The sequence below is a fragment of the Anser anser genome (assembly GCF_964211835.1).
Source record: "Anser anser genome assembly, chromosome: Z".
In the NCBI taxonomy this organism is placed as follows: domain Eukaryota; kingdom Metazoa; phylum Chordata; class Aves; order Anseriformes; family Anatidae; genus Anser; species Anser anser.
The window spans coordinates 26,631,268-26,656,377 of NC_139723.1; the positions used below are offsets into that span (position 1 = coordinate 26,631,268).

General features: G+C 36.1%; 1 long non-coding RNA gene across 1 annotated transcript; it reads left to right on the forward strand.

Moving 5' to 3' along the window:
- LOC310890269 lies at positions 1–24,149 on the forward strand. The gene is made up of 4 exons (XR_014577148.1): positions 1–117; positions 1,066–1,108; positions 23,158–23,280; positions 23,653–24,149. It is a non-coding gene; the product is annotated as an uncharacterized lncRNA (long non-coding RNA).
- Positions 24,150–25,110: the final 961 nt, after the last annotated feature.

Consider the following 25,110-nt stretch of genomic DNA (forward strand, 5'->3'; position numbering starts at 1 on the left):
ACTGAACTTACCACTTATTACGATTTCATTTAAACTTGATAAAAGTTTTATTTTTATTATAGAAAACAAAGAAGAAGAGGACTACACTTTTTCCTAAGAAATTGTCCCTTGTATCAGGTAAGTAAAGTCAGTAGGAATTCAGTACTGATCTAGATTTGAAGCTTAACTCTAAAGAAAAAAATACATATACCTGTGCTTTTTAGTGCTCCTTTATGCCTTACGAAGGTGATTATATTTAGGTTTTGTTTGGTTGCTTGCTTTTTGTGCTCGATTTTTGCCTTGGAAACATGTTTACTCTTAGATCCTTGCAGGGAAGTCTGTAAAGAACAAAGCACTTGTGTGGGATAATAACATTCGAATGTCCAGAAACATGACCAGAATTTCCATCATCCTTTAATTAAAGAATAAAAAAGGCAGAATCAATAAAGGTTTCTGGAAACCTGTCAAGATGTTCTGGAAAACACGATGTTCTGATTTTCTGATGTTCTAATTTTTAAAATAAGATGTTCTGATTTTCTGTAAAATCAGTGTTAGATTTTAACATTTTTGTCAGATTCCATTTTCAAAATTAACATCATACCGGTCTAAGTTCCTCTGTAATTTTTGACAGGTAAAGAGCTCAATTAGATTCTAATATTCGAATACTCTTTTTCATATGGAGAAACAATTTATTACTCAAGCAGCCTCATTACCAGCAAGGCAATTACTTCGAAGGAAGAGGCCATTTAGCAAAGATAAAAGTATCAGCAATTAGACTATGCTGTTGATCTCCACAGCTGAATTCTGATCTTAGCAGGAGATTTTGGTATCCATGGAGATGGAAGACTTTATATATATGTAAGATAAATATCTTAACCCCAAATCTGAAAATGGTTCCTATCTCTATAGATTTTTTTGTATGTCCCAATATAATGGCAACACAGTGGTTTTGAAATACTCTTTAGAGCTGGTTCTGAAGAAGAGTCTGTTTTAACTAGACCCATTTTAGTAAAGACATATGAGGCAATGCAAATCAATCAACTAAACTGTATTAAATTGTTATTTCCTTTATATTCTTGTTTCTAGGACTTCCAACCACCGATTGGAAGACACAACAAGGTACTACAAGGTATTAAATTTAAATCACTATGAAGCAAACATTTATTCATTTGTTTAACTGATACAGAAAGTTTCTGAATGCACTTTGAAGAAATAGGAAAGACAAATCCCTGTCGTATCTTTGATTTTTATCCTTGGTTATATTTACTAAGCTTGCTAAGCTGTGTTGACTGTATACAATTGCATTTACCTAATTTTCTTAAATCAGGAAAAAAAAAAAAAAGAAAAAAAAAAAAAAGAGAACCAAAATGCCTCCATGATCTTTTCATCCTTCAGACAATTTGCATATTGAATTATCATGAGTATAATTCGGCAAGCAATTGATTTTGTTAAAGCTGTCCATGAAGGACAAGAATAATATTTGATGACTAAGTCCAGAATATCTTCACAGCCCACAGTATCAACTGCAGATCCACTGAAAAAATATTTGATTAGAAACATTAATTATATGCTTAAAAAGAGATGTGATTCTAACAGTTAATTAGCCACAAAGGGAAATTAAAACTAATTTCCTAAGTGACACTTACTATACAGAAACATTTTATTAAGCCAAACAAATTTTAATTTGTCGTAGTTGGTACTTCAGAGTTAAAAAGGAATGATCAGACACTTAAATTGTGTTAAAAGCTGACAATTACTGAGGTTGGCTCTATATCAGCAACTTTTCCAATCAATATTTTGTTGTTGTTGTTGTTAACAATTAGCAGCTAAACTAAATCACAGTGATGCATTCCATAGCTTATGGGAATTTGATTCATTTTGGTCAGTGGTTTGTCCTTTGTTACACTGAACTATTTCATAGAGCTGCAGCAAACAGTTTGTGAGAGCTAAGAGTTAGATGAACAATTTAAACAGTTAAAGATTCTCAAAACTTCTGTGCTTGTTATGTTATGTCATTGTCACTGGAATCACTGAGAATCTATGTCACTGGAATCACTGTTACTGAGCACCATAACCGAGTTATGGTATGTCACTGAAATAGAGTGTATATTGTACATCATACAATAGAGAGGAAAATTTTAAAGCAAAAAAAAAAAAAAAAAAGTAGGAGAAGGATAATACTGGAAAATGTACCTCTTTTTTTTTTTTTTCTTTCTTTTTTTTTTAAAAAAAAAAAAAAAAAAGAGAGAGATTGAAAGTGCTCCAAGAAGGTGTACAATGGAGTAAGAGTCAAGAAGGGATGATCACATGAAATGCCAAAATATTACTGTTCACATAGCAGGTGCCGTGGGAAATGTTCTAAAACTCATGAAATCCTCAAAACTCAACTGCTGAACATACTTGTTGGGTCTGCTTGACCCAAGTCAACTTGAAGGAATTCTAAAGAGAAACCAGTGAATGGACATCCATAAATTTGGATGCACAGAGGTTGTTACTGAATACCTGTGTTTCTGCAGGCAGATTAGGTCAATATTTTGAGGTAAACCTTATACGGTAAAGTCCTGTAACACTGGGGCTGTACTTACTGTAGAATACACCCCAAAGAATCTCTTTCCCAAGTTTTATAACTGTTTCTAACCCAGTCACAGACTTCATGAAGTAAAATATAGATTGACTAGAAAACCATTTAGGTTATGCTTAGGAAAAGACCTTTGATTAATTTCTTTCAAAAGTCACTATTTCTTGCAAATATTTTAGATCAAAAATTGCAAGAAAAAAAAAGATCAAAAATATTAGGTTAGTTCTCTTAATAGTATCATCCACAAAACAATGAATTTGGGGAAGATACAAAAACATATAGAACAGTATGCAGTACTTTGTGCTGCAGAAATTTAAGTTTTGATAATTCACGTATATCTTTAGTAGAAAGATTCTTACTTTCAACAAGATAAATAGCTAAAAACAAGAGATTTCTATTAAAATTTATAAGAATTCTTATTATTCTTAGCATAATACTTAACTGAGTAAAATTAAAATGCATACTTAAAATATTGTAACATGGACTTGTGTAAAAATGCTTCTTAAAGTTGCCTATATCTAGTGCTTGCTAATATAAACAAGCTGACTATTTCCTTACATATTTATTTTGTAAACTGATAGGTCAGAAAGCAGAGTGTTGACTAATGCCAATTATATATATATTTATATTTATACTTAAGAAATTATATTTTGAATATGAAGTTTCAGTAAATCTTCCAGAAACATATTTTTTGTTGTTGTTTGTGTCTTTGATTGGCTTTAAAAAAAAAAAAATGTATTTCAAAAAAAAAATGTTTTGTTTCCTTTCAAATGATTAAATGAGAACTAACATTGTACTGGAATTTTGCATCGTGGTGGTTTTACTCGAGTGGGTAACTGAACTCCACCACAACCGCTCTCTCACTCCACCCCTTCTCAAAGAGGAAGGGGGAGAAAATACAACACAAAGAGCTTGAGGTTTGAGACGAGAATGATTTAATAAAAGGGAAAGGGAATGGGGAGAAAAAGAAACAAAGGAACCAACAAGGCCATGCAGAAGCACAGAGAGAAAGGAAAAGGAAAAAAAAAAAAAAAAAAAAAGTTATTGTCTACTTCCCATCAACGAGTGATGTTTGGCCACATACTAGGAAGCAGGGCCTCAAAATGCGTACCAGTTCTTCAGGAGGACTGCCCCATGCCCCAAGAGAGCCCCCGCCTTTTATTGCTGAGTGTGACATCAGGTGTTATGGAATATCCCTTTGGTTGGTGTAGGTCAGCTGCCCTGGCGATGTCCCCTCCCCATCACTTGCCCACCCCCAGCCTGCTGGCTCTTTGGGTCTTGGAGGGAGTCCTGATTCTGTGCCAGCACTATGCAGTGTAGTGGGTTTACGTGGCAAGGTTTTGGTAGCAGGGGGCCATAGGGGTGGCTTCTGTGAGAAGGATCTAGAAGCTGCCCCATGTTTGGTCAGGGCCCCACTGCTGACCAGAGCTGAGCCAATAAGTGATGTTTTTTTGCGCCTCTGTGAGAGCATATTTAAGACAGGGGAAAAAAAAAAAAAAAAAAAAAAACGCTGCGCCACACAGCAGCTGGGAGAGTGAGAGGAGTGAGGAACAGCCTTGCAGGTGCCAAGGTCAGTGAAGAAGGAGGGGGAGAGGTGCTCCAGGTGCAGGAGCAGAAGTCCCCTGCAGCCTGTGGTGAGGACCATGGTGAAGCAGGTTGTCCCCCTGCAGCCCATGGAGTACCACGGTAGAGCAGGGTTCCACCCTGCAACCCGTGGAGGAGACCACAGTGGAGCAGGTGGACCTGCACCGACGGAGACTGCAGCCTGTGGAAGACCCTTGCTGGAGCAGATTCCGGGCCGGACCTATAGCCTGTGGAGAGGAGACCACACAGGAGCAGGTGACCTGGCAGGAGCTGCTGCCCTTGAGGGATCCAGGTTGGAGCAGTTTGCTCCTGAGAGATGGACCCCATGGTGCGGACTCATATCTGGAGCAGTTCTTGAAGAGCTGCTTCCTGTAGGCAGCCCACGCTGGATCAGTTCGGCAAGGACCGTATCCTGTGGGAGGGACCCCGCAACACAGGGGACGAGAGTGACCGAGAAGGAGTGGCGGAGAAGAAGCGCTATAGACTAACCATAACCCCCATTCCCCTGTTTACCTGCACTGCTCAGGGGGAGGAGGTGGAAGAGGGTGGATGGTGGGGAAGGTGTTTTTGGTTTCTTTCCTTTGTTTCTCACTTCTCTAGCTTGTTAGTAATAGGCAATAAATCTTACTATCTCCCTATGCTGAGTCTGTTTTGCCCGTCACAATAATTACTGTACTATCTCCCTGTCCTTATCTCAACCCCTGAGTGCTTTTCATCGTATTTTCTCCCCACCCATCTTTGAGGAGGGGGAGTGAGAGAGTGGTTGTGGTGGAGCTCAGCTGCCCACCCAAGTAAAATCACCACATGCAGCAATAAACACAACACTGGAGTGATACCAGTGCTGTTCCAGCTACGAGTGCAGAGCATAGCACTGTGTGGGCTGCTGCAGGGAAAGGTGACTCCATCCCAGACAGACCCAACACATGCATTCATTTTGAATTTACATACTTCATTTCATTTCATTCTGTCTGTGCAGCAGCAATCTATTTTCTTTACCACCCACTTCAGTTTATCACAATAATATACTTACACAGAAAAGTGGCCTAAAAAAACAACCATATGAATTAGTGATCCAGAATAATACTTTCTTAGTCTTCATTCACAGACAGAAATGTTAGATGTTACTGACGACATGGTTAAGACAAATTCCTTTAGATGTCCAAACGTGTGTTTGTGTGTATGTTCATGCACATGTATGAACATACACACAAATTCATGCTCTGCAGCACAGGGCAATGTTCCAAGGACTGTCAGGTCTCTCTTCACCATACCCCATGGCAAGCACAACACAAAATGAAAATACATAAGACAGAGCACTGGGAAACATTTTGTTTCATTAAGTTACCAGTTGTCTCTGAGCATCTGGAAAAATCAAAACATACTTGGGCTATACATGCCCACAGACGAGTATAGTAGATCTAGTGTTATAGTAATATAGTAGGGTATATGGTAATATATAATGCACTTTATAAAGAAGATCTTAATCAGGATGTTTAGTGGGAGTACAAGGAGTAATGGCTTTAAACTAGAATAAAGTATATTTAGATTATTAATTAGGAAGAAATAGTAGAGGAAAAAAAAAAAAAAAAGGGGGTGGTGAGGCACTGGAACATGTTACCAAAATAAGTTGTCCCACACCTGGAAGTGTTCAAGGCAGGTTGGATGGGGCTTAGAACAACCTGATCTGGGAGAATGGATCTCTGCCATGCAGAGAATTTGAAAGTAGATACCTTTAAGGTCCCTTCCAACACAAACCATTCTATGATCCTATGATTCTGTGGTTCTGTGATTCTATGGTTCTATGATTCTAAGACACGAAGGAAGGCAGAAAATAACTTGCCAGTTTGATAATCCATTCCCATGACACTGTTTGAACAGTAATAATCCTTTTCATGACTCATGCATCCTCATTTTCTTTTAAAATTATACCTTTTTTTCTGTACAAAACCACAGGTAAACTTGCTTATTCAGTTGGCGTGACAGTTTGTTTGGATGTGGAAGATTGTTTTTCAAAGTTATTGTAATATACACTATTTCCTGCTACCACTTTAGATACAAAATATATAGACCAAGAGAACTGGTCTATATTCTATAAGCCATTTCATTTCATCTTACTCTCTGACAAGAGAATTACTAAAATATTTTTTTTGTTTTGTTTTGTTTTATTTTGTTTTGTTTTTGTTCCAATTTCTTTCTTTCAGAAATATAAAATATAAATATTAGGTGAGGTTATCTAGGACATACTGCATTACAAAGGATTTTTGAAAACCTACAGTTTAGAAAAATAAATACTACTGACACTGAGTGCTATTTATTTGTACATATATGCATGTTCAATTTCTATCTCCAGTTCCTTTAGACTGAAAAAGACAAAATATTTTCTTTAATTAAATTAAAAACTTTATAGTATTTATACAAACAACATAGCCCATTTCTGAAAAGCATTTTAATTTGTTCTGAACTTTAAACTTCTGTGCATTCAAACTGACGTTAATAGCTTCATTAAAATGTTTCAAGCCTATACATAAATGTTTTCCTTACTTACCTCTTCTTATACTTACAAGTAGATTGTATAACAAAATCTTCAGTCTGACCCAAAGAACAAGTGATCAAAGAAAGGAGTCCTAGATTTGAAAATTTAGAGGTGTTGCCTAAGAACTTTGCCATTTTTACTCACAGTTTGAAAGCAATATATTTTGCGATGTACATATGTACAAAATTAAACTTCAAAAAAAACCTCTTTTAATAACATGTTTTTATGTCAATGTTATTTTATTTATGTGAAAAAACAACAACAACAACAAAAACAACAACAATAAAAAAGCAGTAGTTCATTTATAAAGTAATCAAAAAGAATTATAGAATGGTTTGGGTTGGAAAGGACCTTAAAGATCATCTAGGTCTAAATGCCCTGCCATGGCCAGGGACTAGTCCAGGTTGCTCAAAAACCCTTTCAACCTGGTCTTGAACACTTCCGGGGAGGGGCATCCATCTGGCAACATGTTCCAGTGCCTCATCAACCTCACTGTAAAGAATTTCTTTCAAATATCTAAGCTAAATTTACCTGTTTTTTAGTTTAAAACTGTAATCCCTTGTCCTATCACTACACTTCCTGAGAGAGTCCTCTCCAGCTTTCCTGCATGTCCCCATTAGGTAGGAAAAAGGTGTCCCTGGAGTCCTCTCTTTTCTGGACTGAACAATGGTAACTCTCTCAGCCTGTCTTCATGGGAGCATGCTCAAGACCTGTGATCATCCTAGTGGCTCTCCACTGGACTCACTTCAACAGGTCCACGTCTTTCTTATGTTGGGTACCCCAGAGCTGAACTCTGTACTCTAGGTGGGGTCTCATGAATGATGAAAAGAGGGGGAGAATAACCTCTCTTACATTGCTAGCTACACTTCTTTTGATGCAGCCCACGACACAGTGGTATTTCTAGGCTGGAAACAAACATTGCTGGTTCATGTTGAATTTCTCATAAACCAACACCCTCTCATAAACCTTCTCATAAACCAATACCCTCTCCTCAGGGCTGCTCTCAATCTGTGCTCAGACTGTATTTGTATTTGTGATTGCTCCAGCCAGGTGCAGAACCTTGCACTTGCCCTTTTTGAACTTCATGAGGTTCACACAGGCCCATCTCTCAAGGCTGTTGAGGTCCCACTGGTTGGCAACCCTACCTTCCAGTGCGTTGGCCACACAACACAGCTTGGTGCCATCAACAAACTTTCTGAGTGTGCTCTCTATCCCATTGTCCATGTCACTGACAAAGATGTTAAACACTGCTGGTCCCAAGGCTGGCCCCTGAGGAATGCCACTTGTTACTGGTCTCCACATTGACATTGATTCATTGACTGCAACTCTTTGAATATGACCATCCAGCCAATTTCTTATCCAAATACAATTTAGAGGCGTGAAATGGCCATGGCAACTGCAGGATGTTTCCTCCTTGAAATCAGCTCATTTTTATACTGAGAAAAGAGGCAGAAATGATCTTACTTTGACAGAAAGTGAATTCCTTTGAAAGCCATAAATATTGTAAGATTAGCCAGTTCAGTATCACTGTCTATGCTGTATTTCATGAATGTGAAAAGTTTCTAATCTAAAATCTAATCTAAAAATATGTTTTAAAAATATCACAGATCTAAGTTCAGAGCAGAAATAAAATTGTGCAGTGTTCTAAGTGTTTAGATAACAACACCAACACCATATTGCCATATCATTATTATTAATACTGTGTTAGTATACGGGAATGTGTATTAGACTTTAAAGGAAAAAGAAAGCATAACACAGAAAATTTTAAATTCATGTATATTTATTTATTTATTTATTTATTAGGTAAAAAGATTTTCAGGAAAGAATGTGATATACAGTCTTAAGAGCAGAGCTGGTAGTTGGCTACTTATCTATGCATCAGATGTGAAATTAAGAAGAAATTTATGTGACATAATGAGTGACAATTTGAATTGTTTTATTATGGGAGAGAGAATGTTGTTTACAAAGCAAATGTATTAATAAATACATTTCAAAGATCAAAGAATCTTGGTTATAACAAGAGATAAATTTATTTATTGAACATCTTCCAAGATGAATATAATTATCTTTTTTACCTCTAAATAAAAATTAATGGTGTATTGCCATTTTCTTATAAGAAATTATATATATACATATATATATATTTTCTTTGAATAACCATGAGTTGTTTTTGGTGGAAAACAACCTTAGTCCAAAAGACCTTGAATTGATTTAAATTATATTAATTACAATTAAGTATATTTAAAATGTATAAAATTAATAATAAATATAATTAAATTAATTACAAATTAAATATATTCAGATCAATTTAAAAAATAACAAAACTGTATTTTGTGTTGTTTTTTGTAATTTATTTAATAGGATTTTAAGGAGGTATCTAGTCATATGAATGGAATTATTTAGAATGGAATGTAAAGGATGCTTTGCATTCCTGAAATTAGGAGTTCAGAATTCTGGAAAATGTAATATAAACAAAAAGAAGGAAAATAAATAAATAAATAAACAGAATGACTTAGCTATCAAAATTAACACCTCACTGAAAAGGTTAAGAAAAAATATGTCAAGTAAGAGAACTGAAAGGACTTGTGGACTCATCATGAAGTAAATAAATCTAAAATCCAAATATTGGATTAAAGGGAGATTTGCTAAAAGTAAAACTAAAACCTTACCAGAGGTAATATTTTGGCTAATCTTCAATTATAAGGAGAAGAAAAAAAGGGAAAAAATGATAATGAAAAAGTGATTCTTAATTAACTGCATTCAAAGTTTCGTAGGTATATGAACATTCTGCTTTGTTATCAAGAATGACAGTGATGTCGAACACTGAGACAAAGGAAATTGTTTTAATGGGAAATAATGATTAAATAAGAAAAAAAAAATAAAGAGGGTGAGCCAAACTGCATGATATTAGTAGATTCAAACTCAAAGTATGTAATTCTGCTTTTTAGGAACTGGCAGATGAAATCACAGGTTTACGAGTAAAAAATCATAATAAATTGATCATGGGGAAGGAGGAGGTGAGGGAACGACATGACGAGAAAATATAAAACAGGCTACACTTATTTATTGCTTCAAGAAGAAGAAAGAAAATTTAAGATAATACAGGCTCGTTATTCTGTCTTAACAGATCTTGCCAGACTATATAAACTAAAAGATAACTTTGGCAAAGGAAAAAATGGATACAGCATGACTATAGGGATGGTTTAGGGGACTGGGACAGTTAGTTTAGGGGACTGGGATGGTTAGTGGATGGAGTGGGAGTACAGGTGGTGTTTTCGTCCATCCCTACAGTGGCAGGGAGGGGTACAGAGAGGACACAGAAAATCCACCTGATTAACACGTGGCTCAGAGGTTGGTGCCAACAGAGAAATTTTGTTTTTTTTTTGACCATGGGGTGCTTTACTCGGCACCCGGCCTTATGGCCGCAGACAAGTCCCACTTATCTCTAAGGGGAAAATGGATCCTAGCCCAAGAGCTGGCAGGGCTCATAGAGAGGGCTTGGAGCTAGGTAAGAAGGGGGACGGGGCTGAAATAAGGCTTGTTAGAGGTGTGCCAGGGGGAACAATGGCAAAGCCGGGGGAGAAGGCAATGGCCCAACTGAAGTGCATCTACACTAATGCACGCAGCTTGGGTAACAAAAAAGATGAGCTGGAAGCCATCGTGCAGCAGGCAGGCTATGACTTGGTTGCCATCACGGAAACGTGGTGGGACCACTCTCATGACTGGAGTGCTGCAATGTCTAGCTATAGGCTCTTCAGAAGGGACAGACAGCACAGAAAGGGTGGTGGTGTGGCTCTCTATATTAGAGAGTGTTTTGATGTTGAGGAACCTGAGTCTGGGAATTATAAGGTTGAGTCCCTGTGGGTTAGGATCAGAGGGAAGGCCAACAAGGCAAGCATCCTGGTGGGGGTCTGTTATAGACCGCCAATCCAGGATGAGGAGACGGATGAAGAGTTCTACAGGCAGCTGGCAGAAGCTGTAAAATCATCAGGTCTTGTTCTCGTGGGGGACTTCAACTTCCCAGACATATCCTGGAAGCACAACACAGCCCAGAGAAAGCAGTCTAGGAGGTTTCTGGAGAGTGTGGAAGATAGCTTCCTGACGCAGCTGGTTAGAGAGCCTACCAGGGGAGGTGCCCCACTGGACCTTCTGTTCACAAACAGAGAAGGACTGGTGGGAGATGTGGTGGTCGGGAGCTGTCTTTGGCAGAGTGACCACGAAATAGTAGAGTTTTCTATTCTTGGCAAAGCCAGGAAGGGGATCAGTAAGACTGCTGTCTTGGACTTCCGGAGGGCTGACTTTGAGCTGTTCAGAACACTGGTTGGCAAAGTCCCTTGGGAGGCAGTCCTGAAGGGCAGAGGAGTCCAGGAAGGCTGGGCACTCTTCAAGAAGGAAACCTTAATGGCTCAGGAGCAGTCTGTCTCCACGTGCCCGAAGACGAGCCGTCGCAGAAGAAGACCGGCCTGGCTGAACAGAGAGTTGTGGCTCGAGCTTAGGAGAAAAAAGAGGGTTTATAATTTTTGGAAAAGAGGGCAGGCCACTCAGGAGGACTATAAGAATATTGCGAGGCTGTGGAGGGGCAAAATTTAGAAAGGCCAAAGCTCATCTGGAGCTCAATCTGGCTACTACTGTTAAAGATAACAGAAAATGTTTTGACAAATACATCAACACAAAAAGGAGGACGAAGGCGAATCTCTGTCCTTTACTGGATGTGGGGGGAAACTTAGTTACAGGAGATGAGGAAAAGGTTGAGGTTTTTAGTGTCTTCTTTGCCTCAGTCTTTAGTGGCAAAACCAGTTGTTCAGTGGATACCCAGTACCCTGAGCTGGTGGAAGGGGATGGGGAGCAGATTATGGCCCTCACTATCCACGAAGAAATGGTTGGTGACCTGCTACAGCACTTGAATTTATGCAGGTCGCTGGGGCCGGATGAGATCCACCCGAGGGTAATGAGAAAATGGGCGGAGGAGCTTGCCAAGCCACTTTCCATCATTTATCGGCAGTCCAGGCTATCAGGGGAGGTCCCAGTCGACTAGCGGATAGCAAACATGACGCCCATCTACAAGAAGGGCCGGAGGGTAGACCCGGGGAACAATAGGCCTGTTAGTTTGACCTCAGTGCCAGGGAAACTCATGGAGCAGATTATCTTGAGTGTGAACACGCAGCACTGGCAGGGCAACCAGACGATCAGGCCCAGTCAACATGGGTCTGCCCATGCCCAGAAGGGGCAGGTCCTGCTTGACGAACCTGATCTCCTTCTATGACAAAGTGACACACTTAGTGGATGAGGGAAAGTCTGTGGATGTGGTCTACCTTGATTTCAGTAAGGCTGTTGACACCGTTTCCCGCAACATTCTCCTCAAAAAACTGGTTGCTCGTGGCTTGGAGTGGCGTACACTTTGCTGGGTTAAAAACTGGCTGGATAGCCAGGCCCAAAGAGTTGTGGTGAATGGAGTCAAATCCAATTGGAGGCCGGTCACTAGTGGCATCCCCCAGGGCTCAGTACTGGGGCCAGTCCTCTTCAATATCTTTATCGATGATCTGTATGAGGGGATCGAGTGCACCCTCAGTAAGTTTGCAGACAACACCAAGTTAGGTGCGTGTGTCGATCTGCTTGAGGGTAGGAAGGCTCTGCAGGAGGGTCTGGATAGGCTGGACCAATGGGCTGAGGCCAACTGTATGAAGTTCAACAAGGCCAAGTTCCAGGTCCTGCACCTGGGGCACAACAACCCCAAGCAGAGCTACTGGCAGGGAGATGAGTGGTTGGAAAGCTGCCTGGCAGAGACCGACCTGGGAGTATTTGTTGATAGTCAGCTGAATATGAGCCAGCAGTGTGCTCAGGTGGCCAAGAAGGCCAACAGCATCCTGGGTTGTATAAGAAGCAGTGTGGCCAGCAGGTCTAAGGAAGTGATTGTCCCCCTGTACTTGGCTCTGGTGAGGCCGCACTTCAAGTACTGTGTTCAGTTTTGGGCCCCTCGCTACAAGAAGGACATGGAGGTGGTCGAGAGAGTCCAGAGAAGGGCGATGAAGCTTGTGAGGGGTCTGGAGAACAAGTCTTATGAGGAGCAGCTGAGGGAGCTGGGATAATCCAGCCTGGAGAAGAGGAGTCTCGGGGGGACCTTATTGCTCTCTATAGGTACCTTAAAGGAGGCTATAGAGAGGTGGGGCTTGGTCTATTCTCCCACGTGCCTGTTGACAGGACGAGGGGGATTGGGCTGAAGTTGCACCAGGGGAGGTTTAGGTTGGATATTAGGAAGAACTTCTTTACTGAAAGGGTTGTTATGCATTGGAATGGGCTGCCCAGGGAAGTGGTTGAGTCACCATCCCTGGAGATCTTTAAAAGACGTTTAGACGTTGAGCTTAGTGATATGGTTTAGTGAAGGACTTGTTAGTGTTAGGTCAGAGGTTAGACTAGGTGATCTTGGAGGTCTCTTCCAACCTAGATGATTCTGTGATTATGTGACTATTAATAAAAGTAGTCTGGGTATTTTATGAAAGTTTGTAGTCATCAGAACTGCATACTTGAAGAACACACCTCCCATTGGAATAGGAAAGTACAACTGGTATCCAGTTTTGAAAAAGAGCATGATTCCTTTATGAATAGTATCACATAATGTGCTTGTGTGTGATAAGAGAAAAAAGTATTTAGTGTGACGCCAGTGGAATACACTTAATCTCTAAATGTGATCATATGTGATAAAAATGAATTTAAGTCTCCTCATCCTAATGCATTAAATTTCTAGATCAGAATCCAAAAATTCTCATCACAAACAGTGTCAAGTTATTCCTTAATTTAGCAGGAAAACAGTCCCTAAACTGAAAATTGAAAACGATGTTACGTTCTGGTGTAATCAAATGTGAGTGTAGTTACTTAGAGCTGATACTAATGTCCAGACAAAATGTGGTAAGTGATGGACAGGTGTTCTGGGACTAGTCAGGACTGTCTGGGACTTTCAGGACTAGTTCTGTCTCTGTGGTATCTGGTGTCTGTTCTATTAGAAAATAAATAATTTTATATATATATATTTTTTTTTTTTCAAAATCACTCCAGTTTTTCTCTGAATAAGAAGATGTTTCTTAAAAGAATAATTGCCCATTGCAAGAATGTTATGGTTAAGTTAAAGAATGAATTTAGCTGTTGAAAAATGTAAGGTCACTAACTACAGTGACTTAGGCAATAAAATTAAATACATTTGTCATGAAAAACATAAAAAAAATATAATCAGGCAGTTACATATCATGATAGGGTCTTTAATACAATGACAATGCTGCACGTTGCTGATTACCTAAATTTAATATACTTTGGAAAGAAAAACAAACAAACAAAACCCCTTGATTTTTGTCTAAGCCAAGTTTTGTTTTTGTTTTTGTTTTTGTTTTGTTTGTTTCCTACTAATATCAACCTTTAATAGGAATACAACCCACAAAGAGTCTGCATTTTTCTGATTCTTTCCCATGTTCCTTCCTGTCCACTTCTTATTGTGATTTTTTTCAGTGGCTTTTTTTTTTCATTCTTCTTTTCACAGCCCCCCAACCCAACTACCTCTACAGCAAATAGCATGCTCTATAAACAAACACTACAAAAATGTACCTGAATGTGGGCCTTTTATCCTTTGCTCTCCACCATCCCTATTCAGTCTCAGAAGAGACTGTATTTGTAGCAGCATGTCCCATGGTTTAACAAATCTAGACTGCATTTAAAAAAGAAATATAATACAAGCATAGTGGTGATGTCTTATCAATCGTCACTGCAAAGAATGAAGCTTTAGAATTTGGCAGCTCTCTTTACTTCTGTCATTTTTTCTTTCTTTCAGCGTCTGGTAGCTACAGCTTTTTATTGGAATCTTGCCTCAAGGCTACTATGTGATAAAAAGCAGCCATCCAGCTGCTACTTCATAACTTCTTCACAAGAAATCTCCTTTCCAAGACAAGTAGTTGTGTCATAAGGGCAGCGAGCAGACTCTACAACCTCAGCTTTTCTTTAAATCCAAGGAGTACAAAACTTCTGTTTAGACTTTCATGTAGCTTTATGCTAGGCTGCCAAGTATTCCCAGGGAAGGCTGTAAGGTTCTGTTGGTAGCTGCATAATACTACCTGTGGGTCATGAACCAAAAAGATGGGGCAGTCTCAGCCTCTGCAAATTAGAAGTTACGGTGGTTCAGCAGGATGTTCAAAATCATGGCTTACCATAACCACCAAGGTATTCAGCCCCATCAGAAAGGAAGAGATCCTGCTTAGTACAAAACAGAGAGTGCAAAACTATAGTGACAGAATAATGGAAGTAGCCTTAAACTTTCTAATCCTAAAGTGTTCACGACTGCAGGCCAAATAAATCATACTTCTTTTGCATTTAAACAATTAATATGACATTCACACTGTTAGTCACTACCCATTCCATTCATATATGACTGCACTGTTTGTTGTAAACCCCGTCACAAATCTTATTAATCTTTAAATTCTCCTGAGTTCTCAAATTTTTATTCCTTTATTTCTTCAAGTCATTTTAGACTTTTTTATTATTATTATTGTTTTTATTTCCAGCAACACACCTAATTCTATCCTAAGCTTTGCATCTAGATTTTGAAGTTTAACATTACCCATTTTCACAGAATCCCAGAATCATCTAGGTTGGAAGAGACCTCCAAGATCATCTAGTCCAACCTCTGCCCTAACACTAACAAGTCCTCCACTAAACCCTATCACTAAGGGCTACATCTAAACGTCTTTTAAAGACCTCCAGGGATGGTGACTCAACCACCTCCCTGGGCAGCCCATTCCAATGCCTAACAACACTTTCAGTAAAGAAGTTCTTCCTAACATAAACCTCCCTTGGCGCAACCAGGCACGTGGGAGAATAGACCAACCCCCACCTCGCTACAGCCTCCTTTAAGGTACCTATAGAGAGCGATGAGGTCTCCCCTGAGCCTCCTCTTCTCGAGGCTAAACAACCCCAGCTCCCTCAGCCGCTCCTCGTAAGACTTGTTCTCCAGACCCCTCAACAGCTTCGTTGCCCTTCTCTGGACTCTCTCAACCACCTCCATGTCCTTCTTGTAGCGAGGGGCCCAAAATTTTGTTCTTTTCCTATTTTGCTTCTCCTGGTGCTTCTACTTTCACAGACATTTTGTGAATCTTTTTGTATTCCAACATGTTTAGGTTTCTGCTTCAATTATTTTGACCAATTTTGTTTTTGAATCTCTTATGAGCAATTACAATGACTTTTCTCAAACTATCAGCCTTTTTCCTGTGCTTACCTTAAGGAATAGAAGAAGGAATAAGCTGGTGTTCTTGATAGTGGTTGCTAGCAGTCTTTTTAAAAGAGATTATTTACTTTACTTGTGCTGCAAACTCTACTTGTTAAAGTGCAGAAACATGGTGGATTACATAAAGCTAGTATAAAACAGGTTACAGGAAGAGAGAGAGAGAGGGAGAGAGAGAGAGAGAATAACAGATCTAAACATGAAATCAAATTATTTCTTACTTTCCCAAACTGTTTCTTTTCATATATAATATTACCAGACTGCAAGGCATTAAGCAGATAGAGCTAAATTTGCTTTTGATACTAATTTGTACCACTTCAATTTAGTTGCAGTACCTTAATGGTACTGAAATTGAGTGAAACATTAAAAAAAAAAAAAAAACAAACATATAAAAATGTTGTTGATTTTAATAAGAAATTAATTACAATTGTAAAAAAAAAGAAACCTTCTTAGAAATCAGACACAATCAGTTAAAGCAAATTTTCCTTACTTGCAGAGGAACATCTTCAGAGATGAAGAATTCCATTCAATGCAAGTGAAAACGTCACAAAATCATAAAATATGAAAATTTATTCACTTTAACATTTTTGTAATGTCTTCATTCCTAATTGTTCCTTTGCTAGCTCAAAAAGTAAACCTTAAAGTATCTGAAACATGATGTTCTTACTTTTTTTCACTCACTCCATGAAGCTAAAAAAATTGCTTATATACCAAACATTCACATATACTCACTTTTATAATGATTTCTATTTAAAACTCAGACTCTATTAATTTTTTGATGGCTGTGTCTTTTTCTCTATGTATTTTTGATGAACTTAGAAGTGCTTCTTCTTAAGTTGCCATCTAATCATCCACAGTAACTGTCAAAGAAGAGCTTGCAATGAGAAATAATCTTTCTGTTGTGCCCTGAACAGAACTGAAGACTTGAATTTGCAGTGTCCCTTTGCAATTCTGCATCAAATATTGCGTGGCCTTCCTGACATGATTGGATTACTCTAATAACACACATTCATTGAGTTAATATTGTTATGGTTGGCAGCTTCTCTGTCCCTGTGACAAATGTCATGTTATCGATAGATTTAATATAAATGCACTTGATCAAATGATCTTACAATAATACAGTGGATTTTTATTACCTTTATTTCTGAAATCTGTGTAGTTTTTACTGAACTGGTTGTACAAAAATAACTTGTTCAATTAAGTCTTCATATGAAATCTCATGAAAATCAGAATATAACTGAATGAAGCTGTTTAGAAGAATTTAAATTATTCTTAATTTTATTCTTTTATTTTTTTTTATTTTTAATTACTTTTCCTGGTATATAAGAAGCAAATGCATATAGATGAGTGTAGAGATGTGTATGGTGTCAAGGTGGAAAAAAAATGAGGTATTCATATCTCAGGCAGAATCATGTCTTAGAAATTTTTCGTCTAGACATTTCAAGCTCTGCTTAAATTTTCAAGAGAAAATTTGGGAAAATAAAATATGAATGGGAAAACATTCAAGCATTTTGAGGAATGCCATATAAATTTTCCATATGTTTCATATTTGCTTTTGTTAAATCTTTGAAGGTGTTCTCATTTTCTGTAAAGTAACCTCATAAATCACACAACAGAGAATCTGAGAGAGAGATATCTGAAGAGATGAAATCGTGTTTTAAAAATTCATATTAAAATAAACATAGTATATAAAAAGCATTTAGCATTTTAATGTAGGACTTCTGACACAGACATAGGACTTTCATGACTATAATTTTTAGAAAATGATGATGATGCTATCTTCAGGTGTGCCCAGAAATTAAAATGTCCTTATAAAGAAAAATAGAATTAATTTAAGAGTCAGCAAAGATGGAGGTGGCAAATATACAATTTCTAGATGCCTTTTATCTATAAAAAATTAACGTAAAGTGATTATCAGTTTAATTTTTTTAAACTTTGTAAATATAGTTTTAGATGTTTAGAGATGCAGTGCAAGCAGTTTCCAAGATTTTAATGGGTTAACAAATTACTTATAGAGGCAGAATTAATAGAGAGTCCTGTTTCTAAATGAGATAAAATATATTGATTACAGAATACTTCTTAAAACGTACACACATCCAGTAAAAACTTCACATAACTGCTGTTGAACGGCAACTTTTATTCTGCAGCCTTAAATGCAGCATTGCAAACTTGGCAGATTTGGAGAGGGAAAAAAAATGTTTTTCCTAATGGAAAGAACAACCATTTAAGTGTACAGATAATTACACTGAAGAGAACGAAGACATAAGAGGAGCAAGACAAACTGAAACTGTTTTATGAAGATTAGTCTCAAAAGTTAACATCTCCTATTAACCACCTGTAGGCATCCCACATTCGGTTCCAGTCATTTTCACGGGTAGATTATTATAATATTTTTAAATATTCTATGCAAAAAGTTGAAGTCATACATATATGCTTTTGAATGCATATCGAGTGGGTTTAGTGTTATGCCTGTCAAAATTTACAGTCTCTAAAACAGTAATTGATTGACTATTGCATTATAACTTCTATAAGGTTGACAGCTCTTTTGAATATTTCATTTAAAAATGAAAAGATAAACAATTTACAAATGCAGAGTACTGTTCTCATTTCTATTTTTATACCTTATCACAGTCTAAAGAAGGAGCCAATGGCATAGGGCATAGTGAGAAAATCCAACTGTAATCTTTTATATCTTTATGACATAATCAGGTAATTATAGAAAACTAAAGCTATTTTCCATGTAAAATCTTGGGTTAATATTACATTGATCTCTGGGGAAAAAAAAAAAAAAAAAGCATCCTATATAAGCAAATTAGCTAAATGGAGATGATGCATACAATACAAATGTTGATTTATTTATTTATTTTTATTTATTTATTTTTTGTCTGCATGAAGTACAAATTAATTCACTCCACACCAAATATAGTATTTGGTTTTCTTTCAACGTGAGCTCTAAGAGCACTTACTAAATTCATAATACAAAGATGATGTAAACTGACAGGGAGTGACAGTCCTACTTTTTCAGATGTCTTCAGTTTGGACAACATTCAAACTTTATTTAATTTTCTTAGCCCCTGCCCCCCCCCCCCCCCCCCAACCCACAAAGATTTCTCTTTTCTCCCCTAGTAAAGAGAACGAAAGGTTTTGATCTATCATCTTTGGCATGGCTTCTTATTTCAGCTGGGAACTCTAGGTAATGTAAAGGACCATTCAGTGCCTGATTTTTCTTTGAATTGTAGCAAACTAATCCAAATTACTGCAAAGAAGTCTTCTGAAGACATTCTTATTTTTGTATGCCCATTTATGCCAAACCAAAAATACTCATCAAACAGAATATGCCAAAGAATTTATCTCTATTTTGTCCTTTATTCTTTGACTTCATTATTATTTATTTCTTATAATGTCTAATGTTCAATTTGTCCTTGCAAACAGCGTAAGTTCTGAGTTTCTGTTAGAACTTTCATCACACTTTTAAAACCCAGACAAAAATGTAAAAGGCATAAGAAGAAGCCTTCTAATTCTGCAGTCATTTGGTTCCACATGTGGATTTAAGTTTGCAAGGAAAGTCTAACTTAATGGATTCCTCTGAATTATGTAGACGGATGCAAATATGTTAACTCTCCTCCCCGGGCCCCTTGACTTGCCTACCATTTCTAGCAAACTCATTAATAAACATGCAAAAATTAAGAATAAATTAATATGGGTAAACATTTTAGTAATGCAAGCCATTAAAACAATCACTGAGATTCTTTTGAATTGAAGGCACTATTTTATTATATTATATTATATTATATTATATTATATTATATTATATTATATTATATTATATTATATTTTATTTTATTTTATTTTATTTTATTTTATTTTATTTTATTTTATTTTATTTTATTTTATTTTATTATTTTATTTTATTTTATTTTATTTTATTTTATTTTATTTTATTTATTTATTTTTTAGGAAAGGAAGCTTTCTTAATTTGTGCAGAGAAGTCGCCTAGTTAATCAGCAGTGATTACCCTGGCTTGGCCTCTCAGTTATGTTTGTTAATTAAAGCACTTTCTAAAGAACACCAGTTCAATTCCGCCCATGTGGAGGGCAGGCTGGGAGTTGATAGGCATCTAAACCGAGAGTCTTTCTCACTTGAATACACAGGCATTTTTTCTCATTTGAAAAATCATGGTTGAATTAGTGGAAATAGAATAAATAAATAAATAGATAGACAAATGAATAAATAAATAAATAAATAAATAAATAAAGCTTTTTGTCTGCATAGTCTTGTTAGTCTTTTTATCTGCAGGGCCCCCTGGCTATCAATGTGGGGAAACATCAATGGAGTGAACAGCTTTTAGTGGGAGTAACCATCATCATCACGAAGTGCTTGTCAGAAAGAAAGACAAAATGCAATTAGGTTGGATTTACAATTGGACCAATAATTACTATTCAGATGCTTCAGCTGTATGGAAAATACAGGATTCTGAACTGTGACTTTTTTGTTTGAATATAGGGCTTTTTCCTCCCTTTCTTGCTCTCTTTTTCTTTTAAACATTTATAAAATATGTCAGTCATGATGTGGCACAGCTGAATAATTGTCATAGAGTCAAATACTTGCAGATGGTTAATGGAAACAGAATTAAATGAACAGCAGTAAAGAAACTCATGCAAAATTAAAGAACTCTATTGCAAATTTAAAGGGTCATTTGGTTTCATCAAAAATCAAATAATATGAATATGTTATTCTCTGCATGAAAGAGGTTATGTTAAATTGTTTTGAGAGCTGAAAAATGAGCAATCTAATGAAATTTGTGAAAAATCATGCACTATTGAAATACGCGGTAAATTGCCAGTTAGGGACTACAGAAGGAAAAAAAAAAAAAAGGAAAAAAATAAAAAGGAAAAAAAAATGGAGGGGGATTGAATTTTGTTACTTACTGTTTACTTGAATTATTGAAGTCTAGAATTGAAACACAGTAGGCTACTACAGAAAATATAGAAATGAGGATCAGACAAAGTAGTCTTTACCCCAATCAAATTCACTGTTTCCAAATGATTTTTCTGGGAACTTCTTATAAGATGCAAATAACATTTCAGAAAATATTGTATCAAAAAAGTATAGAATCAATTTCTATATAGACCTGCAAGGTCTTAGAACTGCATCATGAACCTAAGCTTTCACTTCTCAAAAACTAAGCTCTGACCTCTTCAGATAACTCTTCTGTAAAGTTATCTTTCTGGTACAAAAATATCACTTAGTAAATATCTCTTGGAAGTGGATTTAAGTCAAAGATTATTTAAACTATATTTCAAGATTTAAAAACATTGTATTCTTCATAAATTCATCATTATTTTTCAGCTCTTTTTCAGCATTGCCCAGTAAAGTCTGAAGTTAATATCAATATCTCTGTCCATCACAAGAATTACTTCAAAAGTTTTTTTTTTCTTTTTTTTTCTTTTTCTTTTTCTTTTTCTTTTTCTTTTTCTTTTTCTTTTTCTTTTTCTTTTTCTTTTTCTTTTTCTTTTTCTTTTTCTTTTTCTTTTTCTTTTTCTTTTTCTTTTTCTTTTTCTTTTTCTTTTTCTTTTTCTTTTTCTTTTTCTTTTTCTTTTTCTTTTTCTTTTTCTTTTTCTTTTTCTTTTTCTTTTTCTTTTTCTTTTTCTTTTTCTTTTTCTTTTCTTTTTCTTTTTCTTTTTCTTTTTCTTTTTCTTTTTTTTCTTTTTCTTTTTCTTTTTCATTTCTTTTTCTTTTTCTTTTTCTTTTTCTTTTCTTTTTCTTTTCTTTTTCTTCTTCTTTTTCTTTTTCTTCTTTTTCTTTTTCTTCTTCTTTTTCTTTTTCTTCTTTTTCTTTTTCTTCTTCTTCTTCTTTTTCTTTTTCTTTCTTCTTCTTCTTCTTCTTCTTCTTCTTCTTCTTCTTCTTCTTCTTCTTCTTCTTCTTCTTCTTCATCTAATAAACAAAAAAATAATTTCAAATAAATCAGACATCTCAGTCAAACAACATAATTTGTATTTTGATATCTGAAAATATTTGGGAGCGACCCATGTCTATGAAAGGCAGGACTGTTCTGTAAAAATAGGTTAAAAAATAAAAGCCATAAATTGGTAAGCCATAGAAATGGCAACCATTTCTAAAAACATTTAGTACAGAAAAGAGCAAAACTTAGTAATTGCTATTAGTATGATTTTTGTAATTATTTTTTTTTTAATCTAAAAAATTATAGTGCATCTCACTAACCAGAAAATAAAAACAGTTGCAAACTTTTGTTTCTTTCATCGACACCTCTTTAAGAATGCTACCAATGCATCTATGATTTTTCTCCTGTAGTTCCTGCAAAGTTAATGAGTTGTTTATTAAAATGACGCAAAGGTGAAAATATTGATCTTATTTTCCCATTCTAGTAGGTACACAACATCTTCTCTTAAATCTTTCATTGTAAATACATTGCAAATAAGCATTTTACCTCTCTGGATTTTACTCAAAGACTTAATGCCCTTTTCCAAGTGGTATTGACTCATATAAGTAAGCATCTATATATTCTGCTACAAAATTATTCAAGTTATTCAATTTTTTAATGACATACATACAGTACTTGCCATGAGAAATCAATCTCTCACAGCAAATAATTGTGGCAGAATAATCCATAGAATGTATATAAAAATAGTAGGCTTTTGCTGACCTATTATTCTTTATGAATATGTTTTTAAATGCTATTTCTAGCTGTATGATTATCATTTTGAAAATGTAATTTGTGATATATTTTTGATCCTTTTAATGGAGCTGGATTTTTATTTTTTTTCCCATAACCTTGCTATTTTACCCTTATGCAATTCTACAGTTACACTTATTAAATATATATATATATATATATTTGTTCCGTTAAATTTTCTGTTTCATGGAAGAAAAATGAAAACATCTTTTTCCCAGCATGTTTTACTTCACAAATTGTGGAACTTTATAAGAAAGATATATTCAATAGTTTCATATGAATCCCATGCCTGTTTTTGCAGCACAAGATGGGTAAGAGGAAAAAGGAAAAAAAAAATCTTGTTTAAACACTGAAATATCAAATGTTATTTCAAGCCCTTTAAAATCATTTACTTCCTTCTTTGCTCTTCTCGGAGACAACAGTATCTCAAGAGGCTGGAAATGTTCAGAGCAAGATAGGAGGGTTAATTTAGGGAAGATGCTCCTGGCTTCATACGAATTTTAAAGCAGTACCATCATGTGGTGTGCTTGCAGGTTGAATCCTGTGTTCATTGTGCAAGCAACTGGAGAAAAGAAATAGAATGTCCCTGTCCATGCTGTCTTCCTCCTACCACAGATCAGCCCAACACACAACTTTCAAGCTCCATGGCAAGCCAGGTAACCTGCTTCAATTGTTAATAGTGGTGGGCTGCACTAGCCTAGCGAGCTTTGCCTTGGCTGAGCAAGAAGCTCTTACATGATCTAATCCCATGGATGAGAGACAGAAGTAGAAAGTAGAAGTAAAATAGAAAGAAAATAGAAAGGAAAATAGAAATAGAAAGAAAGAAAGAAAAGAAAATAGAAATAGAAAGCTGGACGAGGTGGGAAAAGACCAGAAGATGATAATATTTTCAAGCACTTCAGCTAGAAATGAAGGCAAAGTTTTAGTCTGCCTGAAAAATAGATTGGAAGATTGCCACTGAAGACCTGAGTGGAAAGCAATTGTTTCTATATGATACGCTTTTTTTTTTTTTTTTTTTTTTTTTTTAGAATTTGCCAGAACAATGAAGCAGGTAGCAGCCATGAAACTGTTAATGAAGCTGATCAAAGTTGACCATCTCCTTCATGAAAAAAGTGGTCATCATCTCAGTTACGTGGTGTGCTACTGGATTTCCACAATCGTCTCCAACTAAGCAAAGAGTATTTTCTTATCCATTGTGACTATCATCTTTTTGGAACAGGAAAAGAAGTTCTCAGTCAGAGAATTCAATTCAGTTGTAAGTCTGAAATTTTTGTAAACCCATTACACCTTGAATGCTGAACATCCAAAGTAAAATACATTTAAATAATTTAAATGATTTCTACATTTCCTTTAATGGGGTTGGAACATGCTCTTACATACAGTAATATTCAGTGAACACCATTGAATTGTAATACCATTCCAAGGAGTTACCACTGTTTTCTTTTCATATGTATTAAAACAAATTTTATTAATTTGCATAATTTATTTTTAATTTCTGCCCCCAACGCCCCCCTTCTTCCCTTCTCTCCCCTCCCTCCCCCCCCCCCCCAAAAAAAAATCTTTCAAAATCTAATAAATATTATGAAGGCAACTATAAAAGCAGGAGATATAAAAATTTTAAATGTACACTGAAACTTCCTTATCATCTTTTATCATACCAAGTACATATTTCTCCCAGACCAAGTACAATACTTTTCAATAATGGAAGCCAAGGAAAGAAAAAGATCCTGCAAGTCTTTAGTAGTGTACACGTGTCTTCATGACCAAATATTGTACTGAAGAAAACAGGTGTCAGTAGCTATAAAACATGTTAACAGGTCTTTGTTTTGATGTCTCTTTCTCAACACCTCCCCGGATATAGTTGCAGATAGTTTTGATCAGTACATGTATTGACTATAAGATTCTAAAACAAAGGGTGCTAAGTGAATCACTGTGCTACAAAGTGCACTAGGGGAATATTATTTTGACATTTTATTTTTCTAAATATTACCATAAAGAGTTACTGTATGGGGACCTATTGTTGTATTTTGCCGTACTATCCCAAAATTCTTTAGGGTATGGAGCACACAACAATCTTCATTGTAATTAATCTTAATTAATCTTGTGGTGCCCAGGTACCTGATCATCTCAGAGTGTTCTACAAATATTAATTAACTAAACCTCACAAAATCTCTATGAGTGGATTTAAATTATTTCTAGGTTTCTTTTTATCTTTGCTATAATACTGTCATCTCAGGCAGGAAAGCAGTAGTTTTGCAGGAATGTGTGGCATTATAAAAAGAGCAAGAGACATTGAAGGAAAAGATAGTACTGCAATAATTTGAAACTCCCTGGCAAATTTAGATAAACACACTGCAATTAATCAGAATTGAAAATTTACTAGAATTAAGGGTAATGTTTTGACACATCTGAAAAATGTCGGAGGTATTAGTAATCATGAGAAGTGTTATACAAAAGCTTTTTCTACTGAAAAACTACATACATGA